The 24774-nt window shown below is 36.1% G+C and overlaps 1 long non-coding RNA gene across 1 annotated transcript in view; it reads right to left on the minus strand.

Moving 5' to 3' along the window:
* The window catches only part of LOC307003175, a 169899-nt gene that overhangs the window by 73863 nt on the left and 71262 nt on the right, over window positions 1-24774 (minus strand). The window contains exon 3 of the long non-coding RNA XR_013798636.1: window positions 6718-6788. This is a non-coding gene — a long non-coding RNA (uncharacterized lncRNA). The remainder of the gene's footprint in view (window positions 1-6717; window positions 6789-24774) is intronic.

Below are 24774 nucleotides of genomic sequence, written 5' to 3' on the forward strand. Positions count from 1 at the left end.
CCATTCTTCCATCTCCATCACCACAGGGTGAGCGGGGCTCAATCCCACACATCGGCTCCATTGTATCACCAACCATCCACGTCATAATTATTCTGCTGGGTCTGGGCCCGACCATGTTCCAAAGCTAATTAAATCTATTAAGAACAAATTAAGCTCGGCAAGGAGGAGGTGGAGGGAATTGAAAACCTATAATATGAGGTATAAAAGAGTCATAGCTGACCACTCAGAACATAGTTGATATACTGCTTTTCATAAGTGCACTTGTGAGCTTTGATCAATTGACATTACTGACGTCATTTCTGAGCGGACATGATCTGAGCTTTTCCATCTTGTGCACCTTAATGAAAGGGTTTAATTGCCAGGCCTCTCAATCAATTCCCTTAAATGATTAAAGAAAGACAATGTCACATTCGATAGCAGGTTAAAACAAATTGGCCCGGTTTCACAGACAGGGCTTAGACTAAGATGGGTTTAGACTAAGCCAGGATTAGGCCGTAGTTCAATTATGGGATCGTTTTTTTATACGTGCCTTGAAAAAAATAAACATTACTGGTGTGCATCTTGAGACAAAATAATGCCACTGACATATTTTAAGATATGTCAGTTTAAGTTGCTTTCAGTTAAAACAGCTCAAACATGCATTTTAGTCCAGGACTAGCTTAAGCCTTGTCTGTGAAACCGGGGGATAAACTATTAACTAAGTATTTATAGAAACAAACTGAGGCTGAATCCAATTTATTTCCCTTTGTGTATGAGATACAGTGGTCAGAGTTCAAAGTCTGAGACCACATTGAAATTCGGGAATTTAAATAAAACCACATTTAATCATGGGCATAAACAAAGCAAATGATGGTGCGAAATTGTAACATTGGTGATGTGAACACTGTACAAAAGGTCACGTTCTTTCAAATGAAGATAACATGATCAAATAAATTAACGGTTATATTCAGTAAGGATGCATTTAATTCAAAAGTGTCAGGGAAGACAGGGAAAGTGTCAGGGAAAACAGTGTTAGGGAAAACAATCAAGACAGTGTCAGGGAAAACAATCTTTTACATGTCTGGAAAAGATTTCCATTTCATATAAATGTTGTTCTTAAAAAAAAAAAAAAAAAATCATGATAAGAAATGTTTCCTGAGAAGGGTCATGTGAAACTGAAGACTGAAGTAATGAGTGCTGAAAATTACAGACATATCCTACATTTGAAAATATATTAAATAAAAAAAGTTATTTTAAAATGTAATAATAGTTACATCATATTACTGCTTTTACTGTATTTTTGATCAAATAAAATGCAGTCTTGGTGGACACTTCTCCACTTCTTTCAAATACACCTCGAACAAAACTTTAGTGTGCATATACACACAGAAACATACCAGTACACACATTTTTTTTATGAAAAAAAAAAAAAAAAAAAAACATAAAAAATTTTTCAATTAAAATTTTTTTTTTGAAATTTTTTTTGTACCCCAAACACGCACATTTCCACAACTGCAAGCCAGCACATTGGAATTGTCAGGCTGTTTTGTCTTGGTAAACCAATTCCACAAATTTCAAGATTTCACTCAGTAATTCCACATACCGTCTGAAATCAAAGCTGACATAAGAAATCTAATTAGCCAATAAGTGACACATCCAGACCAATAAATGACCGAATCAAGGCTCATCAACTGGTGACCCAATAAACCAAATCCAAGTCAGTTACAAATGTTTTGAAGGCCCTTCGATTGATTTTGATGAATCGTTGTGCTGCCCAATACATCAAAGCTTTTCATGTGCAAATATAAAAGGCAGTTCAAAAGCGCTCAGCAGAAATCAATTAGCGCACTGGAATGTTTGAGCTACTCCAATTTCCTAAACCTTTAAGGCACACATCTGACCGAGACTCATCCAATCAGATGTTTTTATGCAAATTACGCAGGATACAGACACATCTTCAGAAATAGAAATACGATGACAGCAGTTACAAACTTATAAATCATACAGAATTATGTTTTTTGAAAATGTAAAAATGCAGAAGGTTTTCTGTGATGGGTAGGTTAGGGGTAGAAGTGAGATATTTCAAGCCTTTATTTGTTATAATTTTGATGATTATGGCTTACAGCTACAAAAACCTTTTCACAATATTCTAATTTTGGGTTTTCATAAGCTGTAAGTTATGAAAATTAAAACAAATAAAGGCCTGAAATATCTCATTTCGCATGTAATGAGTCTATATAATATATTAGTTTCACCTTTTAAGTTGAATTACTGAAATAAATGAACTTTTGCACGATATTCTATTTTTTCGAGTTTCAATATATAATTTTTTTCCAGATCTTTTTCTGAACAATAGGAAAAATAATAGGATATTGCCTTTTTCTGAAAAATACAACATGATGTGAAAGCAAGCACAGTGGTTTCAGATGACCCTGATAGACAGTTAGTGGCAATGCGGTCCTCTGGGGGGGAAAAGGGAGGTGGGCGTAATGCTTTGTGAGCCGCTCATTTAGCAATGTCTCTACACCTTACACAAGGTGGAAAAATGATCACAACCTTTCCTAGACAGACAGACAGACAGACAGACAAAAAAAAAAAAAAAATCATAGGCAGAGTTTCACTTTTGTGCTTGGCGGGGGGGTAGTTATGAAGGGTAGTTATTCTAATTGTAGTTATGAAGTAATCAATTTAAACTATTTGAAAATAATACTTTATTTTAAAATCTAAAAGCACAAGTTCACTGTTATTTGTATGTGTAATATGTCGAAAACGCAAACATTCCTCATCTCGTCACATTCTACTTGCATCTTTCCACAAACTCTCGTTACGTTGTGACCGTGACAGTGAGACCCGCCTTCTTTGATTTGATTGGACATCTCAATCATTTTGACATTGACGAGCACTGTTAGACCACTGAGGCAGAGCAGCCTAAATGTAATCAGCTTAAACATTTAATGGTAGGGTAGGCAATTGTAGAGGATGGCAATAGCAAGTTAGCTTTAAAAGCATAAGATCCCACCCTCCCTTCAGAGCGTCTTCAAAGCCACGCCTCCTTCAAAACACACCAACGCGTACAGCAGATTCTGCAAAGTGTCACAAGACGGCGTTAAATTACCTCATGTCTCAAACCACATCATATTACAATAATAATAAACGTAAATATTACAGAGCTCTTACTTGTACCACCTGACTGCTGCAGACTCATTTCTTCGCTGTTAGTGTTGACATAAAAACGCATAAATCCGAGTCTGAAGGTGATGATACACAGGGCAACTTTTTGAGCAATGTTGCTGGGCAATGTTGCCATCAACGGGCATCCAAATGAGACACAGGGTCCACGAAATTATCCAGATTAAAATGTATTGCCCATTTTCAATGGGAAAGTCCCCAAGCAACAATCCCTCGGCAAGATTGCCCAGCAACATTGCTCAAAAAGTTGGCCTGTGTATCATCACCTTGAGGACTCGTATTTATGGTTATGACATGGCGCAGAAAGCCGCATAAGATCTTTGTTTTGATTCAGGAAGAACTGTGAAAGGTGGACCAAATGTTTTTGGTCCTGTGTTTTTGGTCCTGTGACTTCCACAGAAGATGCACATGTTTTAATATTTAGCTTATTGATTGCTATCAGGATGTGAACACAGTTTTAGCCAGTATAACAAAAGTGTTAATAAAACAAATTTCCTACGCTAACCTTTAACGTTTTAACTCCCAAAAGTTGTTTAAAGCAGGGCAATGTAGTTTAGGGAATTTCTTCGCTGTATTCTCGCAGGTTTCTCTATAGAGCTCCCCCTACAGCTTCGGAATAGATATTTGACAACGCTATCGAAAAACTCGTTGGCGACTCTCAAACACCAGAGGCTAGTAGATCAACGACATCATAGCAGACAGGATATTCTTTAATATTCTATATTCGACCGCCATTCAACCTGAAAAAAAGTAATATAACCATTCCAATGACTCCGAAGCTGTTCAGTTAAGGTAAAAAAAACCTGCATAGTTCACCTTTAAACCCTCAAACTCCACCTATACAAAACGTACAAACCGATAGAATGCATACTTGCAACCTTAAAGCTTGAAAACTGAGGCATTAAGATCTCAAAGATGTGGGCAATGGCATCTTTTTCAAGTGGCAGGACAAACGGGCATAAATCATTTCCCCAACTATTCAGCCTCCATTCTTTAGCATCTTGAAATCCCATTCGATTTTAATTTAATTCCTCATAGCTTTATCCATACAAAATACAGCGAAGTGTCTCCAGCTGGTTCACTTGAGGTAAAACCGTAGTGACTGATTTGAAACTGATTTTTGAGGCACAAGGGCTCTGACTCATCTGTGGAGATATGAAATGACAGTTTGCAGTGATTGGACATGCAGTTCACCCAATCAGGCTTTTTGGCCCACATCAAGCCTTTACACGCTTTCCTTAATGTGCGCTACTTCAACACCAAAACCCCTTTTCAGTGAGATGAACATCTTTTGATTTCATTCTATACCTGTTTGATGTTTCCCCTTCATCTTTGTGTTTTCCATTTCTTCAAATAAACCAAACTGTAATGCATCCTATTTATATCTTGAGAGGTAAAAGTACTTGAGTCCCTGACACTTATAGTTTGAAATGCTATTATAGCTAAATATAATCACAATATTATTATTCAAACTGAACCTTTACATAACTGTGATGCGATTACAGGCATTATTGCTGTGGTGCAGATATTGCATTTTTTCAGCTTAAAATTTCAGGACTCACAATCAAATGTTGCACTCGTCAACCTACGTAGTTTCTGTCACATCACTAACATACAAATGGCACAATGAAAGCACTGCACACGTTATTTGTTTAGCTTTAAACCTTTCTCAGATTATGATAAATGACAGAAAAAAGCATTGCTTGTTGTGGTTAAAGAAATTGCAAATAAAAATGTAAATAAATAGCCTAAAGTGGAAAAAAACAGAGTTTGTGCCATGTATTCAACAAACCCTCCGTGAGGTTTTCAGGACTGCTTATAAATCATCTCTGTTTTTCTCTGAAGAACCACCGTCCAGTGTACAAACACACCACATAATTAGCATGCAAATTATATGCAATGTTTTCCTGCACTGTGGACTCATGCAACAGAAATAAAGCCTCTGTAAAGGTAGAGTTTGTGCCACTTGCAAATATAAAAGCAGTTTTCAAGTAATATACAAGTCATCAAGTAATCTGCTGCAGTCATTTTTAACCTATATTTTCACCTCTCAGATCCTAATTAGAACATGTTCATTGCATTACATTTTTATAAAAATGTTAATTAACAGTAGTTGATTAACACATACATTTTTAGTGGTGTACACAATTGTGTTTCACATGGCCGTGTTTCCTTACTGAATGAATCAGCTTTTTGAACAAATCAATTGAATCAATGATTGACAAATGCTTCATTCCTAAATAAATCAGCCGTTTGAATGAATCGGTTGAATCGCAATGACTCACTCATTAAAAGTGACTTGCTGCCACCTACTGGTGGTTTTAATTTCACATGTTTTAAATCATTTCAAATATCAATATTCAACATTTTATGTTTAAAACATTATTTATGAATTTGTAACTTCAGGTTATTAATTTGTCACCTCTGAGCTGCATTAAACAGTCTGTGTAAATACATCTAAATGCTACTTCAAATACAGCTTCTGTGTTTCCTCTTCTTTGCAAAGATGAATTTTGTTGATATTTAATTTGATTGGTAACAGCCCTATTGTGTCTTATTATCATAATTGAATTTGATTACATTTATGAAATTGACTCAAAAGATGATGCATGCATATAATTAGGTGTATAGGTAAAAAGGCCCATAAAATTTAAAAATCTATTGAAATGTACTAACAGAAAATTATTTCTGTCACTGCTGTGATCTGACCACCACACAGAATATGAAGAATATCAACTGTCCAAAGCTAAACCTGCCAAGCTATATCAGCACAATAAACACACTCAGCAAAATACCGTCTAATTATCGTTATCGACAAAATCACAGACAAAAATTGAGATATAATTTTTTTGTCAATATTGCACACCCATAGTTACACACTTATTATTAAAGTGCTAATTTATGCATACCATACAAAAAATTACACATCACCTTTAAACTAAGGGCATGGTGTCTGAATCACCCAAAATAACACGTGGCCTGTGATTCATACACACAGAGAGAACTAGAACTGCTGGAGAGAATACCTGTGTATGACAAGCGAGTCAATCCTTCTGTCAGACAGACGTTTTTTTCCTGTTCTTTCCCTGAGGAACAACAGGCTTTTAATCTGTTCTGTCAGTGACCTTGCAAGACAAACACAAAACGCACATACACCAAAAACTGACAAACAGGCTCCTTGGTAAAAAAAAAAAACACACAGACACACAGTGTGTTGTGTTGACGGAGAGATGGAAATAGAGGTGGAGGAGAGGGACATGGAAGAAAGGAATGATGAAAGATCAGATCGTTCCTCCGCAGTGGAAAAAAATGAAAGCCAACAAACGGCGGCAGATTCATCCATCTCCAGATCACCTCATGTGTTAACCTGACTTCACCCCAAGCACACAGAGAGGGAAAGTTAAGACTCCGGAGAGGATGTGGGACGAGAGCCAAGGAATTGAGGAAGGAAACTGCAATGTCAGGTCTGCAGAGATCCCAGGAAGGGCTAAAACTGGCATTGCATAGCTTTTTAATTAAAGAAGAAATCATAAACCGTCATTCATTTACCTGTCAAAGGGGTCTTCAGAAATTGTAGAGTTCTTCTTCTTATTCACACGTCTCAATTCAATCAGCTGCTCCTATAAAAACAGCAATGAAGAGAAAATCAGCTGGAGTTCAGCCAAATCGTTTTGAATTGATTTCTCATAGCATGATGTTTAGCGTGCACAAGTACGATCAGGGGTGACACTAGACACAATGACTCCTAGGGCTACGCTCAGAGTCATATTACAATGCAAATGTAATTCGAACCAAGCTTAAAATGTATTTATTTATTTATAGCTAAAATTAAATGACAATATTTAGATTTGAGCAATTAATTGACCACGTTTTGTTAGAACAGAAAATAAAATGTAATTAAACACAATAAAAAGGAAAGAAAAAGATTGTTGTGGCTTCATGGTATCCAAATGTTATTTCATCGTAATTATTATTATTATTTATATATAATCAAGTAAAATTGTAGCTATATACCAGGAAATAAATATTGTATCTATTAAATATAGTTTTAGCTGGGGTGCATTTAATTCTGTGATTTGATGCATTTTAGCTGGCAAAGGTGCCATGGGCAGATAGGAGCTAGGAAAAATTATACTCAAATAAGCAATAAAATGAAATAAAAAAATTATAGATATGAAGACTTCAGATGCAAAAGCCTCTAAGTGCAATCTGAAATTTTCTTCTAGCATGATAATTTTTAATCAAGCTTTTAATCAATCATGTTCAGTTATTTCACTTTAATGGCATTGAAAATTAAATTGAGTGAAATTACTGAATGCTCAATTTAGAAGAAAATTTCAGATGGACACCATAATATTGCTTCCATCAGACAGCTCACTAAAGTTTAAAATATAAACCGCAAGCATTTTGCTGAAACTTTTTCCTCTTCGTATTTATATGCATGTCTGCTTTTAAGTACCTGTCGCAGCTGCTGTGGTTCTTTTCTCTGTGCAGACTAAAAATATTCTATTCATGTGGGGAACATTGCTAGAAAGCCACAAATAATAAACAGTCACCGCACACACATGCACACCTGTAATTCCATTATTAAGACTTCAGTATTATTACAGCATAATCTCCCACTCTCAGGCGCACCACCTGGGACAACCTATGTGGCCGTCTTCGACAAATTGATTCGAGGAAAAATATCACATTTGACAATGTTATTTGCGAGATTGCAGTGTAATGAAGCAATGTCCTCGCTCCAGGTTCATGTGGATTAATCCATCCCGTATCACTCAAAGAGCAATTAGGCTGCAGGTGAGTGAAGCAGCCATTTAAAACCCACTTAATAAAACCGAAAACAGGAGTATTTAATGAGAGAGGCCTTTAACTAATGGACACTCTGAAATAATGAAATGTTTAAGCAATGACATACTCTAGTGCAGGTTAAAAGCTAGTGTTCGAAATCGAATGCGAGCACGGGTTCTTCCCAGGATCAGCAGTGGGTTAATAGGTCCTCGAGTAGGATGATGAGTGTGTGAGCGATCTGTGATGGACACAATCCCCACTCCCTAAAAGGAATAGGGTTTCCTATAAAAGTATAGCTGGAAAGATTTGATTTACTCTGAGATAAAGCTTTTTAATGCTTTTTTTATGTCATGTTATGTCACAGGCAGCTGTAAATGATAGATCTTTTCTACATACATGGTCATGTGACAACATTTTTACATGTTTGGAAGATTAATGGGCCGACACAGCTTACATGCATATATCTTACCCCGCCGTCCCCATACACATAAAAGCTACGCAGCTTATTTGTTCGGCAATGGCAACCTGAGCATTCAAATTAATCAAAGCCCAAATGGTCTCATGTTCAGAATAAATTATGCTCGTTTATAAATCAAATGTTGTGTTGACGCAAACTTTCATTTATTTAATTGTGTGCCAAATGGCACTTCAATGCCTCCAGTCAGAGGGCATATTCACTTAATGGAAAGCTATTAGTGTTTCAGCCTGGCTAAACGACTCAAGAAAAATCAATTTTGTTTGTTTCTTTAAAGGCTTTAAGCGTATCTTTTTTAAGCTTCCATCACGGTCTTTAGTTCAGTCAAAAGTTAGCCAGATGCAAACAGCATACTAATGCCAGGACTTGGGTGTTTTAAAAGTAACTTTGTTGCTAAAATGTGGCACAAATCTGTGGTAAGTCCAAGTCTAAATCAGATAACTGTCTTTATAGCTGCTGAGTCTTTATAGCCCTGCAGTAACCCAGTGTGGCACTTCGAAATTGTAGCTTTACAACCTCCCCATCCTCCAGTTTAAACCCTACAGTTATTAAGCCTGGTGGGTGATATTGTTAGCTTCATGTGACAAATAAATACAGAACATTTTCGAAAACACTAGGGTCAGATAGAGCTTTACTCCTATAAAGAAACCAAATTAAATATGAAGAAACTGCATTCAGAATATTATTTGACTCCTTCAGAGGTATTATGATCCAAAGTGCCTTACTAGAACCTTAAATTAGACTGATGTGGAACACTACACATAAGCACTGCTCAGAGACCAGTTTGTAAGCATTTTACGATTTGGTGAATTAATACGAATACAATTCCTTTATTTTTCCCTGAGGGTCAGGTTAAGAACTGGACTTTCATGGCGTAATTTTACCTTGCAATCACGAGTCAGATCGAACAAATTTATACAAATCCATAACTCTTCAACATTAAGTGCACTGGAGACTCAACGCCTATTGACTTCACTGCATCTGTTGTAAAAATAAATGAGCTTTAGTTTCACAAGGTGTATTGTGTTGTATTATTGCCCTGTGACGGTATCAATAGACAACAATACTGTCCTTTATCTCCCAAGAACACCTCATTTCATGTGGCTCATCTTGATCACAACACTGTCATTCCCCGGAATCCCCGCCACTAACTTATTGCAAAAATACTACGTGTGAAGCACCAAAATCAACCGCCAAACCCCCATACATCTACAAACAAACAACCAAAGCTTTATTGCCTTACAAAGACGTCAAGGTTATGGTGTGTGTGATTTACAGTGGCCCCCTTGCCAGTATAATGATATATCCGTGAGCTACACGACTTTACATTCGGCTGAAGCCTTCGCCATTTGAGGCTAGATAAATTTTAAAGGAGCTGCTTTGCTCTCTGTGTGGTCTACCACCATAAAAGCATTAGTTATAAAAATATAAGACTATTTATCAGCAGCAGGCCAGGCAGCAGCGGCACGCCAAATAATTCCAAAAGGTGAGAAGAAAGGACATCCGTTTAAATGCCGTAAACCCCGGGGTGAAAGGAACTTCAGAGAGAGATTGACTTAAGAAAATGCTCTGAGTGTTCGCTGATGCAAAAATGCTGTCTTTTTTTGTAACGTCCGTGTATTTAAATTCAAATTTTACTGTTGAATAAAAAGGCTGAGGAGAACAATTACCCTTTCCATTTCATGGATGTGGTAATTGTGGTTTCTTCACAATAGGGTCTTTGAGATCAGCGCAATAGAAATGTCTAAGTTCCGAGGCCGGCGGTCATGGAGTGGATTAAGTCAATAAAAAAGGCAGGTCTTCAAATATAAATAGAACGAATAAAGAAATCCTCCTCCAATCACAGTGCACCGATGTCTCACCTCCCTGCGCATTAGTAGTCCGATTAGGGAGCAAATCCTGCCTGTCAGCTACAGATGATAACGTCGTTTCAACTTTAATGTCATAACACCGCTAATCCTCTTTGACGCAGATGAGCAGCAGACAAAAGCAGCTCACGGCGGACCGGCGTGCCCTATCTTCTTTCTCTCCCATCCTCCAACTTAAGTCTTCACCCACCCTGACATCTCCACTGCTGATGTCATGAAAGCCCCTGTCTGATTTTAACCTCTCGCTGCATCTGTTCATTCCTAGAATGACAGATAGATTGAACGATAGAGTGATAGATAGAATGACAGACAGAACAAAAGTTAGAGCGAACTAGATGGATGGATAGTCAGACGTTCGGTCTGTCAGTCGTTCAAGTCTGTCCAGCTGTCTGCCTGGCTATTGATCGCTGTATTGATCTGTCATTCTATAATTCTATTTATCTATCATTCTCTCTAATTATACTGTAGAGAAGGCTAGTATGATCGATATATAAAAGAACAGAAAGATCAAATAAAATACAGTACAAAACGCCAATGATAGAGTGAAAGAACATCAGAACGATATAGAAAGACAGAATGATACACTGTAAAAAAAATTGTGATTTAGTTATTTCAACATATTTTTTGTAGACAGAACTCAATTTTTATAGATTGTGAAAAATTGGCAGTAAACACAGGATAATAAGAAGGAAAGGAGGAAAAACAGACAACAGCGAGTATGGGTATTGCTGGCGATGGTCAGCTAGATCAAGAAGTGCTATAGGAATTAAATAAACTCCATAAGGAGAATCAAGAAGGACACAAATCACACCAGTTGCTGAATGATATACTTAAAACTTAATGTCGGGAATAGGCATTAAGATCGAGAGGGCACATCGTTCGCTAACATCAAAACCAGAGGATTCAAAAGCTCCCCCTAGATTGATTATTATAAAATTCCTGGATATAGCGTTGAAATACGCTGTCATTAGACAAGCATGGAGTCAGGGTCAGGTCCACTACCAAGAAGGGTGAATTTTTTTCAACCAAATGAGATAAAGTCTAAAATCTTAAGTCATCATACAGCAATAAAAGAAGGGACTTCAGGCAAAATGCATTTACCTAACACAACTAAAACTTAATCTCAGCACCGGGGAGAAAACCTTGCAACACTGACGGATACAACAACATTATTGAAGGAGCTGGAAATTAAGGTAGAGAGATAATGGAAGAAAAGCTGAAAGAAAGGCCAGGGAGCAACTGGAGAAGAAGAAGATGCTCTGATTCAAGAAGTTTAATAGCACCTCAAAAAAGAAAATCCCAAAGTTGTCCAAGACTGAGATAATCTCGAGAAGGTACCTATTTGTCAATAGAATGTAAAAACATAAACATTATTATATTATCGTGAGTGTCTTCATATGTTATGTTGCCATAGGTTCATACAAGTTCTATGTTAAAAAGACCGGATGCAAGATTTGAACGGTCAATGAGTGAAATGCACTCAATTAGACCTCTTAGGTGCATGTACAATAATGTAATAGGGGTCTAAATCGCAATGTGTTCAATGTTTTCCCTAGAGAGGATAGGTCATGCCTCTCTGCCACAATAACAACGGGAATTAGACACAGAAATGATGCGTCTAATGGGACAGATGGAAGCTTTCACGGTTATTGAGGGGGTTCTTTTTTTTTCACATACAGATATGTATAAAAACCAGGAGAAATGTATTTTATAATATTATACAGAGAGTAGTTATCTCTGAATTTCATTAGTTACAACTAGGGGTGTCAAAATGAACATTATCATATAATGTAACACTAGCCAAAGGATGCTGCGTTAATTGTGCTAAATTTGAATCGTGTTAATTGTGTTAAATTTTAATAACGCAATTAACGTAGCATTATTTTTTTTCCATCATCCTTTGGCTGGTGTTACATTATGTGATCGTGGTCTTTTTAATGCAAATGCTTTTAAACAATTCAAGCACGATAAGACACAAAAGAGTGCAGTACAGTACTGGTCCACACACACACACACACACACACACACACACACACTATGCGGAGTTAGACAGATGTCAGTCACCGAGCACACAACCAAAACAGCCGCCACCTATTACAGTTCCTCCTGAACCAAAACAACAAGCCGTAATTTGTAAGAGATGGAAAAACCGTGACGTTATATTCTGAGAGGTTTGTGACTCGAATTTAAGCGTTTCAATGGCAAAACTATCAATGGTGAAATTAATCTGCAGCAGTCAGGTGATACAGGTCAGTGCTCTTTAAATTGTTTATGTTCATTATTATTGCAATATTATGTGCTTTGAGACATGAAGTAGTTTAACACCGTCTCTCGTGACGCTTTTGTTTGCTCCCTGGTCCATGCGTTTTGAAGTGTGGCTTTGGAGAGGCACTGAAGAGAGGGTGGGGTCTTATGCAAAAACTATAATGTTTTTGTGCATTTCGACAGGGCAAGTAAAAATCTGAACCGGTCTGACTGGGCCAATAGAATCATTGGGCCCTGATATATTGAAGGGCACAGATAAATGTGAAATTTATTACAATGGGTGTATATGAAGATTGGTTCACTTAAATTAAAAGTTATATTTCCTAAAGCCTAATAAATGTTACAATTTATAGCTTTTAATTATACTGTAATGCTGAATGGCTATAATGGATAAAAGTGATAAGAAAATCTATTTCATAAATATATCAGTAGCAGTATTAGTATCAGTGATATAACCTTTTATAAAAATATGCCATTAAACAAATATTAAAAAAATTGCCTACTGTCTATGTTGTTTCTACATTAATTTGAAGATTATATAATACGATTATTATTACAATATAAACATATAATACAGTATAAATATATATTCATATGGGTTTAGAATAAAGAAACAGAAATTCAGAACAACAAGAATGTGAGAATGAAATAAAGAGGTTAGAGAGGGAACACAAATTTTGTTATAATTTATTGAGGAATTATGCGAGGGGTGTCAAAGGAATTTATAGTCAGTTATGGAGAGAATTTGACTGGAAAGTAACTTTTTTATATTTTAATACACCTCATGTGATCTGTGCGTATGTGAAAGAACCATCTGTGGCATTACGTTGGAATAAATGTGGTCAAATTGGAGAACAGACACATGTTTTTTGGTACTGCCACAAGATTCAATAATTATGTTAAAGTGTTAAAAGGAAACAGACAAAATACTAGAGGTATTGATACCTCTAGATCCAATAATGAGGAAAAGAGATATGTACTACATATATTGTTACTGATAGCTAAAAGAAAAATGATTACAGTGTACAGGAAGGAAGAAGATCATTCCAGTTTTGTTTAATGGACTCAAGTGAAACAAGTTTATACGATGGAAAAAAATGACTGCATGCCTACAAATGAAGATGGATGTTTTTCTGCAAAGATGGAAAAGTATTACAATATACTTAGATAGGCTACTATGTAACTAAGATGGGTTATAAAGAGTATGATGACAAACTGTAACAGTAATACAATCTGTTATCTGTTGTAAAAATGCTATCAGAATGATCGATCGACAGACAAATATTGTCAGGTGCCTAAAGATTCGTTGCATTACCATTCCGATCACCATACACAAATGCACAATTTGCCATCATCTGCTCTAGGACAGTGATGATGTCGAGTGGTGTTGTTCACTGATCGGAGTGCTGTGAAGGTTACTGCAGAGGCTTCACTTTCCCAGGCAGGTGGATTTTCCAGTGCTGCGCTCAGGACTCAGTAAACAGGCTGTCTGAACTCTGTTCTGGTCTGATACTCTCACAGAGGGCACATCGACAAGGAGATGCCATTACTGCTCATTCCGCCTTAAGCCATTCCCATAAACCTCCACTGATCACGGCTCTTAGTTGCACTTAGAGAGGACTTCGGAAATGCCTGCCAAAACAATACAAAAGTCCTCTTTGACTCTCTGGCTTTTCTTATTTCTCTGCTTCTCTCTATTTAGCTCTATTGGTTTTATTACAGTTTTCATCTTTTTGTTGCACCATTGCCATTTTCTTTCTTTCTTTCTTTCTCTCTTTTCTTTAACTCCCACACCAACGGGATAAACGTCTTACTGTCAAAATAGAACCAATTATTGCCTAAAGATCAAGCGTGCAATTTAGAGATTGGATGGAAAAACTGAAAAGATACAAAATAATCACTCCCGAGACTTGCAAAGACACTGCAAGTCCCTTAATCATTGAATTTCAAAATGCTCCTTTCACCGGCGAGCCTAATCGTTCTCTATGGCATTAAAGTGTTTCTCTCCCTGTTGTGTCTTACTTTGATTATTACAAACATCTCTAAACAGAACTACAGCATGTATTTGCGATGACAAAGGGTGCATGGATGTCACGCTGCACCTTGCGTGCAGAAATAATTGTTTATTAGACATACGAGTAAAGACGTCGGATCACTGTTCTTCTCACACTACATGCCTGTCAGGTTTAGCTGCCGTTTTGTGTACATTAGAGATCAGCGCCAATGGGGTTACACATTACATAACATTTCAAAAGGCTGAATGTTCTACAAACCACGTGTGAGACAGGAGTTCTCGCATGAGACTGCATTTCTTCATGTTAAAAATGGTAAGCTGCAAGAAGCTTGCGATCCAAGTTGTCTATACACTGATTTGCAGTGAAACGGAAAAAAATAACAATATGAAAGAGAGAATGTTTGCTTGCAGAAGCCATGCTTGCTGATGTTCTGTTGCAGGTCTAGGACTCCTCCCCTTGAACTTTCTCTTGCCCTCTCATTGGCTGTAGGTCATCACCGATGAAATTTCCAGTCAAAACACATTTCACATTGCAGGACTAAGTTGCAGACGGGTCCAGATATTTAGCATGCTAAATATCTCATGGGCATCTGCAACACAGTTCTATTGGTTCTATTGATATAGTTGCTGCTTATCAGAGGCCGTAAGTAGAGAGTAAACTAGATATCCTCAGGCAGAATTGTTGAACAGCAGTATATGAATGTAGGAATATTGATTTTCAGATTTACTTCTCTCAGATCACGTGTTTGATAAAAACCACTACATGATCGAATTGCCTCCGATTTCAGGCATTTGTCGGCGATTTCCACAAACCTGTGGTGCTAAAATCGTGTACTGTGTGTTTCAGATTAAACTGTCTCTTCAGTGGTTCGGCATCAGTAGTTTTCATTTTCATTCATTTCAAGGGGCAAATATCGCTCTAGATGACAATATGCTCATAAAATAATTGAATGAATCATATCAAGGTTAAAACCCCTTTATGACCTGCCATAGAACAATTCCGCCCGAGTATATCATCGTATTTTTACATGCTGTGCTGTCTTTTTTTTTTTTAGCATTTTCATATGCCATACATCAAAATAATCCTTACACCCCCAATTTGAAGGCTATGTATGTAATAAATCAATAGTAACTAGATAGATAGCTCAAAAGTGCAATAAACCAAAAAAAATTTAAGTTTTATTTTTTTTACATATTTTTTTAAATACAGAAATATCATAAATGTCAACCTCAAACTTGTCAATGTAAAAAAATTGCATAAAACACTTTAAAACTACACACAATTGATTTGAACTGTTTAAATAAATTAGTTTGTAAGATACACTCATTCAAGTTCATCTTCATCGGACGTGAGTAGTATTGCCAAAACCTCCGTGTACATTAGTCGTGCAGACATAACGTTACTCGCGCACGCACGCACGTGTGTGTGTGTGTGTGAAATGCTTTCATTTGTAAATGTGCATTTGTGTGTATGTGTAAAAGAGTAAGAAATTATAAAATGATGAAGCAATGATAAAAAGACAACAATGAAAGTAAAACACAGTAGAGAAACAAAGCTAATGGGAGTCAAATGTTGCAGCTTGTGACATCAAAACATGCGACAAACTCTGCCTGGGGTCATAGTGCACAGAACGTGATTACGTCAATGAGACGTAACTATCAATCGCAGATCTATAGAACATGTCTGCAAAGACGTGCAATGCATTTTACAGTTTTTTTGTAAACGCATGTTATGCAATTTGTGCAGCAGACTCATTAGAGGGGGAAAACAACGCAACAGGAGCATGTTGAAGGCTTTTTAAGGATTTGGTTTCGGTTTCGCTCTTAAACAGAGACACGCAAACGGTCTTAAAGGGTTAATGAATAAAAGTCATTCTTGGTTATAATGGAGAGAACTTCCTTAACAAATTTCTACATAAAAAAGATGCATGCATGTATGAATGGTTTTAAAACATAATGCCTTGGATAGGACGTAGCACATGTAGCTTTTATCATGTCGCTATTTTGACACCCAAATGTACTTTGTCTTATTTTTAATTAGTTATCAATTAATTATTTTTCAAAAACGTTCTTATGCAGAACACACACAAAAATACAAAAATAAAAAATTCAAGTCCATAAAAATTAAGTGGGGTCCAATGTTGTTTGAGCAGTGTTCTTCTATATTATTGTGTGCTCCACAGAGGAAAGAAAGTTGTACAGTATTTTCCAAGCTTTATATTGGCAGTGGATTGCAACCAACAGATTGAAGCTCAAAAAAAGTGCATCCATCCGTCATAATCGAACTCCACATGGCTTCGGAGGGGTTGATAAAGGCCTTCTGAAGCAAATCGATGAGTTTGTAATGTGTTAAATATGAATATTTTTCTGACACAAAGTAAAATTCTAGCTTCTAGCCAAACAGCCATACACAGTATATAAGTTGTGCTTTACACTTAAGTAAAATCCTTATGTTTGTTTGGCCAGAAGCAAGTTATTTTACTTTATAAAGTTTTAAATATGAATAATTTACTTACACAAACTCTTTATAAGGCCTTTATTGTCCCCCAAGAGCCGCGTGGAGTTTGATTATGACGGATGGATGCACTTTTTTGAGCTTGAATCTTATGGTTGCAATCCACTGCCATTATAAAGCTTGACAGAGTCAGGATATTTTTTTATATAACTCAGATTTATCTGAAAGAAGAAAGTCATATACTGTACACATAGGATGGCTTGAGGGTGAGCAAAGCATGGGCTAATTTTCATTTTAAAGTGAACTACTCCTTTAAGTTAAAAACTACAAATATTTCTGGAAAGCTCTTCATATACAGTACATACACGGCAAAATTTAAGATGCTACAGTATCTGTAAGAATCAAGGGAGGCACAGGTTTTTAAAAGTGAACTAGTGAATCCGGTTTCTAAAAAAACTGTTCCATGGAAGATCTAGTTGCTGCTAGTCTAAGGCCGTTAGAAGAAAGTAAACAAGATGTCCTCAATTGTTGAACAGCAGTATATAAATGTAGAAGGAACATTGACTTCAGATTTACCCACCTCTAAATAGCATGTAAAACCATTGAGAACTAAATGTTGTTAGCAAATAGCCATTTCCAATCAGACAGAAATGGGTCTTCATCAAGTATGCCACTTACCGCCTCAGAAAACCGATTTCTTCATTAGGCAATTCCAATCCTAGGACGTTTCTGTAATCTCAATAAAATGATCTTTAAAATGATAATCACAAATTACTATGATTAGCCACACCGCCTATGTGCTGCTTTATCCGGTAATCTAGACAATAATTTTCACCTGAATAAGCATAATGAGAAACTTTGATAGCCACTGAATTAAAAATTCATAACGAAAAGGAGAAATAACATTGTACCTGATCAATAGAGACAATGTCCAGACCATTAATCCCTGCAGCTACAGACTCTTTTCAGATAATTGGCACTCGAATGTTTATACACTTATAACACAAACAAATTGTGGTTGATTATTATACAGTACATGTTGTCAGATGGCCTCTACCTGTCAAAGTGTGTGGTTATTAGCCAATGTACTGTATATGACACAAACACACACTGTATGCATTAAAATTGCTAAAAAAGCTAAGAAAGGTAAAGTATTGCCTATGCCATTCATATAATGATTAGCATCCATTTAAAGACACCCATTTTCTAATACATGAAATGCCCAATTCAATAAATAAAAGACTTAATTCAGTTAAGAAATGACTAATGTTATGCCTTACTGTAAGGAGGATTACCCCCCACCTACACTACCATTTAAAAGTTTGCTGTTTGGATGCGTAAGAATGAAACAAAATAAAATGATATTTTTATTCAGCAAATATGCATTAAATTGATCAAAAGTGACAGACTAAACATTGTTACAAAAAAATCCATTTTAAATAAATGTTGTTCTTTTGAACTTTCTTTTCATCAAAGAATGAAAATGTTAATAAGATAAACAAATGTATTCATTATTGATAAGAAATGTTTATTAAAGACCAAATCCACATATGATTTCTGAAGGATCATGTGACACTGAAGACTGGAGTAATGATGCTGACAATTCAACTTTACCATCACTGAAATAAATGCCATTTTTAAATATATTAAAATAGAAAACAGTTATTTAAAAGTGTAATATTTCACAATTTAACTATTTTTGATCAATTACATTTTGGTGCACAGAAGAGACTTCAAAAACATAAAAAGCACTGAAAAAAACAAACTTTTGAACAGTAGTGTACATGTATTCAAAATTGCTGGGTCATGTCAGGTTTGACATGATAAACTCTATTAGTTCCTTCTTCAGAGAAAAAAAAAGTAATACGGTTTGGAATAACAATGACAGAACTCATTTTTGTCTGAATTATTCTTTTAATAATGTTACCACCCGTGTCAACTCTCTTTAGATGTGCTCTGCATAATAAATTCCTCTATAGGGAGTTATACGCACTACTCTGTCCACCTAACTCACATTTTAATGTATTTCCTTTCCTTTATTAAAAATGCAATAACGTCCAACGCCCATCATCTGCCACCACTAATGCAACTGTCCATCTGCCTGTACAACTCTATTAGACATTCAATCTAAAATACAGCATCAAAAAGGCTTTAACATTCATTCCAAGCTACTTTCTGGCTCCATTTTTTACAGTTATAGTGTGTCATTTTTTGCACCACCAGCACCACTGAATAGATTTCCAAAAATCATTTTGAAATAAGTTTTCTGAACACTCCTCCCATCTGCCATTGGTCAGCCAAACTGATAGTCCTGCCCAAAACATGTTTCAGGGCATCAAAACTAGAATGACTTCCACGGTTGTCTCTTGGATATGAGAAACTTGGATATGAGAAAATATTTCTACATAAAAATATAGATATATACTTCACATTTAAACTAATAATGTAATACCATCTTCGTTTGCTTCAAGGTTGACTTTAAAAAAAAAAAGTTTGCTTCTGTATCAAAACTTTGCTTTTGAAAACTGTCCTTCACACAAAACCGATTTAATTCCAATTCAGCATAAACCAAATAAAAACAGAACCTGACTAAACAGCCCGGTCTCATTGTTATACAATGTTATACATATACAGTACGTAATACATATTACATATACAATACATCTTTTGCAAATTTGGATAGATGCTGAAATGTTCAATATGGACGTATTGACAACATTTCAAATTAAACATTATTATGTATACACATATAGAAACGTAAAATATATATATAAATTGTTTTTATCAAAGCTATGATACAAAAGTATAATTGCCCTTTTACCATTTTATAGATAAATTGTAGATCCATTAACTAGACTGCCAAACCCACCATTTTATAGAGAATATAAAAAGAATATACAAAACCTAATTGACATAAATGTGTAGGAAAATTACACTTTGAATAACAATAGAGTAGGGTTGGGCATTTTTTCCGATTAATTCAAATTGAATCTTTTGCCACGATTTTATTATTTTTCCATAGAGAAATCGATGTTTTGAATAAAAATGTTATCAAATGTTACAATTAGACAACATGGCAATGATAACAGTTTAAGTGCCCCTGTGGTGAAAATCAGGTTTGTAATGTTGTTTATATGTCTATGTGGTGTTTTTAATATGCTTTAAGACAAACCCAGTGCAAATTCATAAGTCAACACCATTGCCGTGTATTTTCTCCTTAAAACTGCAGTGAACCTAAGACAGTCTCAAAAATGCAGCTTGAAATCGCTGCCGATTCTTACGTCACAAACTACCTTGTAACCAATCATGTCAATGTGTGGTCGTCAACGAGTGGATCCCTGAGATGGTGTGAGTGAGTGGAGGCTAATTTTCATATTCATAGAACCAAATATACTAAATGAGGCAAGGGTGTAGAGTTACATTCAAGCTATTTTAAGGCATAACGCTTTTTTTTCATGGAAAAAACATTTAAATATGTAATTTTGGTGATAAAATATGAGTATTAAGGGATACAATTATTGACAGGGGGACTTTAAGAGAAGATGGCGCACCTGATTAACTCTGATTAACGGATTAGCTATCATGTGATGCAACCTATCAACGTAGAACTAGTCTGTTCACACAGAATGCATTATTGTGTTGAAAAAAAACAAGACGCTGGCAATGGAATGGGAAAAAGGGCAAGGTTATTAGACGCAAGTTGAGCTTTTTTAACTTGAGCGTTGTGTTTTTCTGTTTCATGCGCGAGACGCAGCAAAAAATGTGAGATGTGAGCGCAACTGGCAAACGTGTCTACCAAGAGCATGTCTACATAGAAAACAATGGAAAAACTGCTCAGTGGAATGCAAAAACCTGTCTTTTTATATCATATAATATACAGTATAACACGATTAAACAATTACAGAAATGCTATTCATTTTAAGGGTTTAAACTGTAGTCTTGTTTAACATTATGTAATCTTTCAAATTACGTGCAGAAGTCACAAAACAGAGCGAAATGTTATCATTGTAAATAACTTATGTTTCAGTGCTGTCAATACATCACTAGCGTACATTTCAGTGAGTATGAAAACGTAACTAAATGTACGTGTGGTAGAACGACACTTTACGTAAAAATGCATACAAATACTCATGAGATCATTCAGCAAAATACTAATGTGCTTCTGCATTTCATTTTCAAGAGCTGTTTTATATTATGATCTCCTCATCTCTGAAAGGTCTGATTGACAAATCATCAGCAAAAAAATAAAATAAAAAATCCTTCCTGTCAGGATATGTGCAACTGTGCTGTTAGAAAGGTGTGAGATGAGTCTTGGAGCTCAGGCACAGGGTGATAGAGTTCATCTCACTGGTGGTCCGAAAGCGAGGTGAAAAAAAGGTGAAGTGAGAAAGGTATCTTTTAACAAACTTCTCCCACTGCAGGTTATAAGGATTCAATCAGAACCCACGGCAGGAACTAGCCTGTTGTTTTGCCAGCCGTTATTTGTTTTTGTACAAACTTCAGAGTTGGGGTTTATTCTATCAGCAGTCAATCTAATACAACGGCAAGATTGAAAACTATATTAGACTCTGCGCAAAAGGATTTCCCCCAATTCTCCAAAATACAGTAAAGTATAAATCGAATTGACAACTTTAAAAATGGTCCTGTATTCCGGCCTGATAAATGAGATGTTATCGCCCCATGTGCAATATTTTTTCCTTGTCGTGTCCATCTTGAGGACCTATACGATATATAGATGCTGTATTGTAATACATACGGGCTAAAGCGTCTAAGAAAGGCCATGGATGTTAGTCTGTGATGGATCAATACGGGGCAAACTCGGTCCTTAGAGAGGTAGAATCGAATTGTATCTCACACACTAGCAATATCAGGGGGAGGTGGTCTTTCAGAATGGAGGATTGGAGCAATTTCACCTACGGTGGAGAACTGACAAAGAAATAATGAGACATAGAATACAATCTTTTATCTATCACCACACATAAAGCGCCGGTGGAATGTTTCGGCAACTTTCAAACGACATTGCTGTAGAAAGTTGCACGCTATCTTAAAGGCACAGTCACACTGTAGGACAGAGAAGATAGTATGTACAACTACGAATATAAAGAAGCTTTAAAGGAATAGTTCACTTAAAAATGTAAATTCTAACATCATTTGCACACCCTCAAGATGTTTCAAACCTGTATGAATTTCTTCTGCTGAACACAAAGGAGGATATTTTGAAGAAAGTCGGTAACCAGACAGTAGATGAAACCCATTGACTTCCATAGCAGGAAAACTGTTTGGTTACAGACATTCTTCAAAATATCTTCTTTTGTGTTCAGCAGAAGAAAGAAATTCATACAGGTTTGAAACAACTTGAGGGTGAGTAGATGACAGCATTTTCATTTTTAAGTGAACTATTCCTTTAAACGCACTTCAGTATTTATTTGTCCAATTCAGCTGTTACATAAGCGTCGAGTTATTTTTGCACTGATGGCAGGCTTATCATTTGCTAATGTTTTCTTTTAGTCTGTTTCCATCAAGTTCCAAATGAAAATAAAAAATAAATCAAATGAGATATAATACTAAAGGTTGTCAAGTATTGAATACCCTGGGCAACGTGAAACAGCCAATATCACATGGTTATTAAAATATAAACCATATCCAGTAATACTTTTGGCTGTTGCTGAGGAACAGGCTGGGTAAACATGGACACTATTGAATAGATAAACAGCACGATGTCAGCCAACTCTAATAAAAGAGCCTGCGTGTGTCAGCGACTGCGTGTGGTCATTTCTCATAATCAAATGATTTAAACTCTGTTGTGACATTCCGGCTGTGTCTGAAGCCGAAGGCACCTGCCAATCCCAGTCAGTCAATGATTTAACAGACAGTGATATTTGTAAGAAGGTATCTTCTAAAAAAAGGTTTATTTCAAACACTTTCAGGGCATCATGTCTCACGATCTACTACAAATTTAATTGACGTTTGGAGACAACCACAAAAAACTTGCTTATTTCTCAGTGACTGGATTTATTAAACACTGTTTACTCATCTACTTAATACAAAATTATTGGATTTCTCTCTGTTCCATGCGACGGCTGCAAACTTGTTTTGAAGGATCACGTGATGTCAATTTAACACCTTAAAACAAATAGCATTTCTTTAATCGTTTAACCATTTATCTTGTAATATTTATTTTGTTTGCCATGGGACACAAAAATTGTGTTCTCAGTATAGTCCTATGCAGTGGCTGACAATAGAACCATAAAATGCACCAAAAACGCAACATGAATTCACAATCAATTACTATTTCAATACTAATACAGAACTATTATATACCGCCAGAGAGGACTGCGACTGCAACACATCGTCATTTGAACTGATTTTAGTACAGCTTTTGACATTTTTGCAATAAATAAATATTTGTGATTACACTTGTCTGTTTTGTTTCATATTTGTCTTTGTTCTGTACAAATTATATATATATATATAAATATAATTTTAAAAAAGCCAAGCACTGCCATTGGGATATAGGATATATTTCTTCAGGCATCATGTACTTGTAACCTTGTAACCCTGTATTATTACCTGTAAAAACTTCCCCCAGACAAAGCCTTTTAAAATAAAGAACTACTAAAAACATCTTAAGATAAACAACAACAACAACAACAAAAACAACAACAACAACAAAAAGCACCTACACAGCGAAGACAGCAATTATTATATGAATTAATGTCTGCTATAATTTGAAAATAAATAAATAAAAAGCGACATATTGCGCCATTTATTTCACTTTCAATTCAAGGCATTTGGGTGATGGCACTACATAACATAGGCACAAAATAAATTAACCTTGCGTTCCAGCTCGAATTCCTCTGCATATATTTAAAATGGAAATGGACTGACACTGAGAAATAGTGAAGCTGGTATACAGCTTCATCTGAGCATTGCACTCCGTCTGACTCAATGAGCGCTAATTCAACTTATGACAATGAAAATTAGCTGTCAGTTTATAGTTTTGTCATTTATTATCATTCTGTTCTTCCACCATGAATGTATTACTTAAACAGACAAAGGCTACAAGGTGTTTAAATAGATTCAGTTGTTTTGCCAGTGCAAATGAACAAGTCTGCTTAAATTGTGCCTAAATGAGCATGACCACGCAAGCATATCAAACTTCATCACTACTCCCAAGACAATGAAAACCATTGCAGGAAACCAATTCAGGGCTAAATTAATATCCTCAGAGGGTAACGCACACGCTTTTGTCTCCCTTTGTGCGCTGTCTCTCTCCCACACAAACTCGAACTTCACCATTTCTAGCTCCAGCATCACCGATCTGCACCACAATCATGCACGTCTCTGCATCGTGACATCCACAAATAAACACAAACTTACGAATCTTTAGCCTAATCAGGCATCCCCTCCTGCATCATTAATTACTCAGCTGTATAAATAAATGCTGAGTGAATGAGTATTTCCGCCTGTCTTTGTGTCCAGGGCCTCTCCGCCATTTTTCTAGACGGTAATTCATTGTCTCCCCTGCCGAAACGTAGTCAATCAATACCCAATTAAGCAGAGTCTGCCGTTCTCCCTAGAGCAACTGTCCATGAGACAAAGTGCTTGAGGTAAATTTAAATGCAAATGGTGTAGAAGGCTACTTTCACAATTGGTTTGATTGTTTGGTCTGAACCCCCTCCATTTGCAAGTCTCTTTTCACATTGTACTGTTTGGGTCCAAAACAACATCAACGAGA

Source organism: Phoxinus phoxinus, assembly GCF_949152265.1.
Source record: "Phoxinus phoxinus genome assembly, chromosome: 8".
NCBI classification, from domain to species: Eukaryota; Metazoa; Chordata; class Actinopteri; order Cypriniformes; family Leuciscidae; genus Phoxinus; species Phoxinus phoxinus.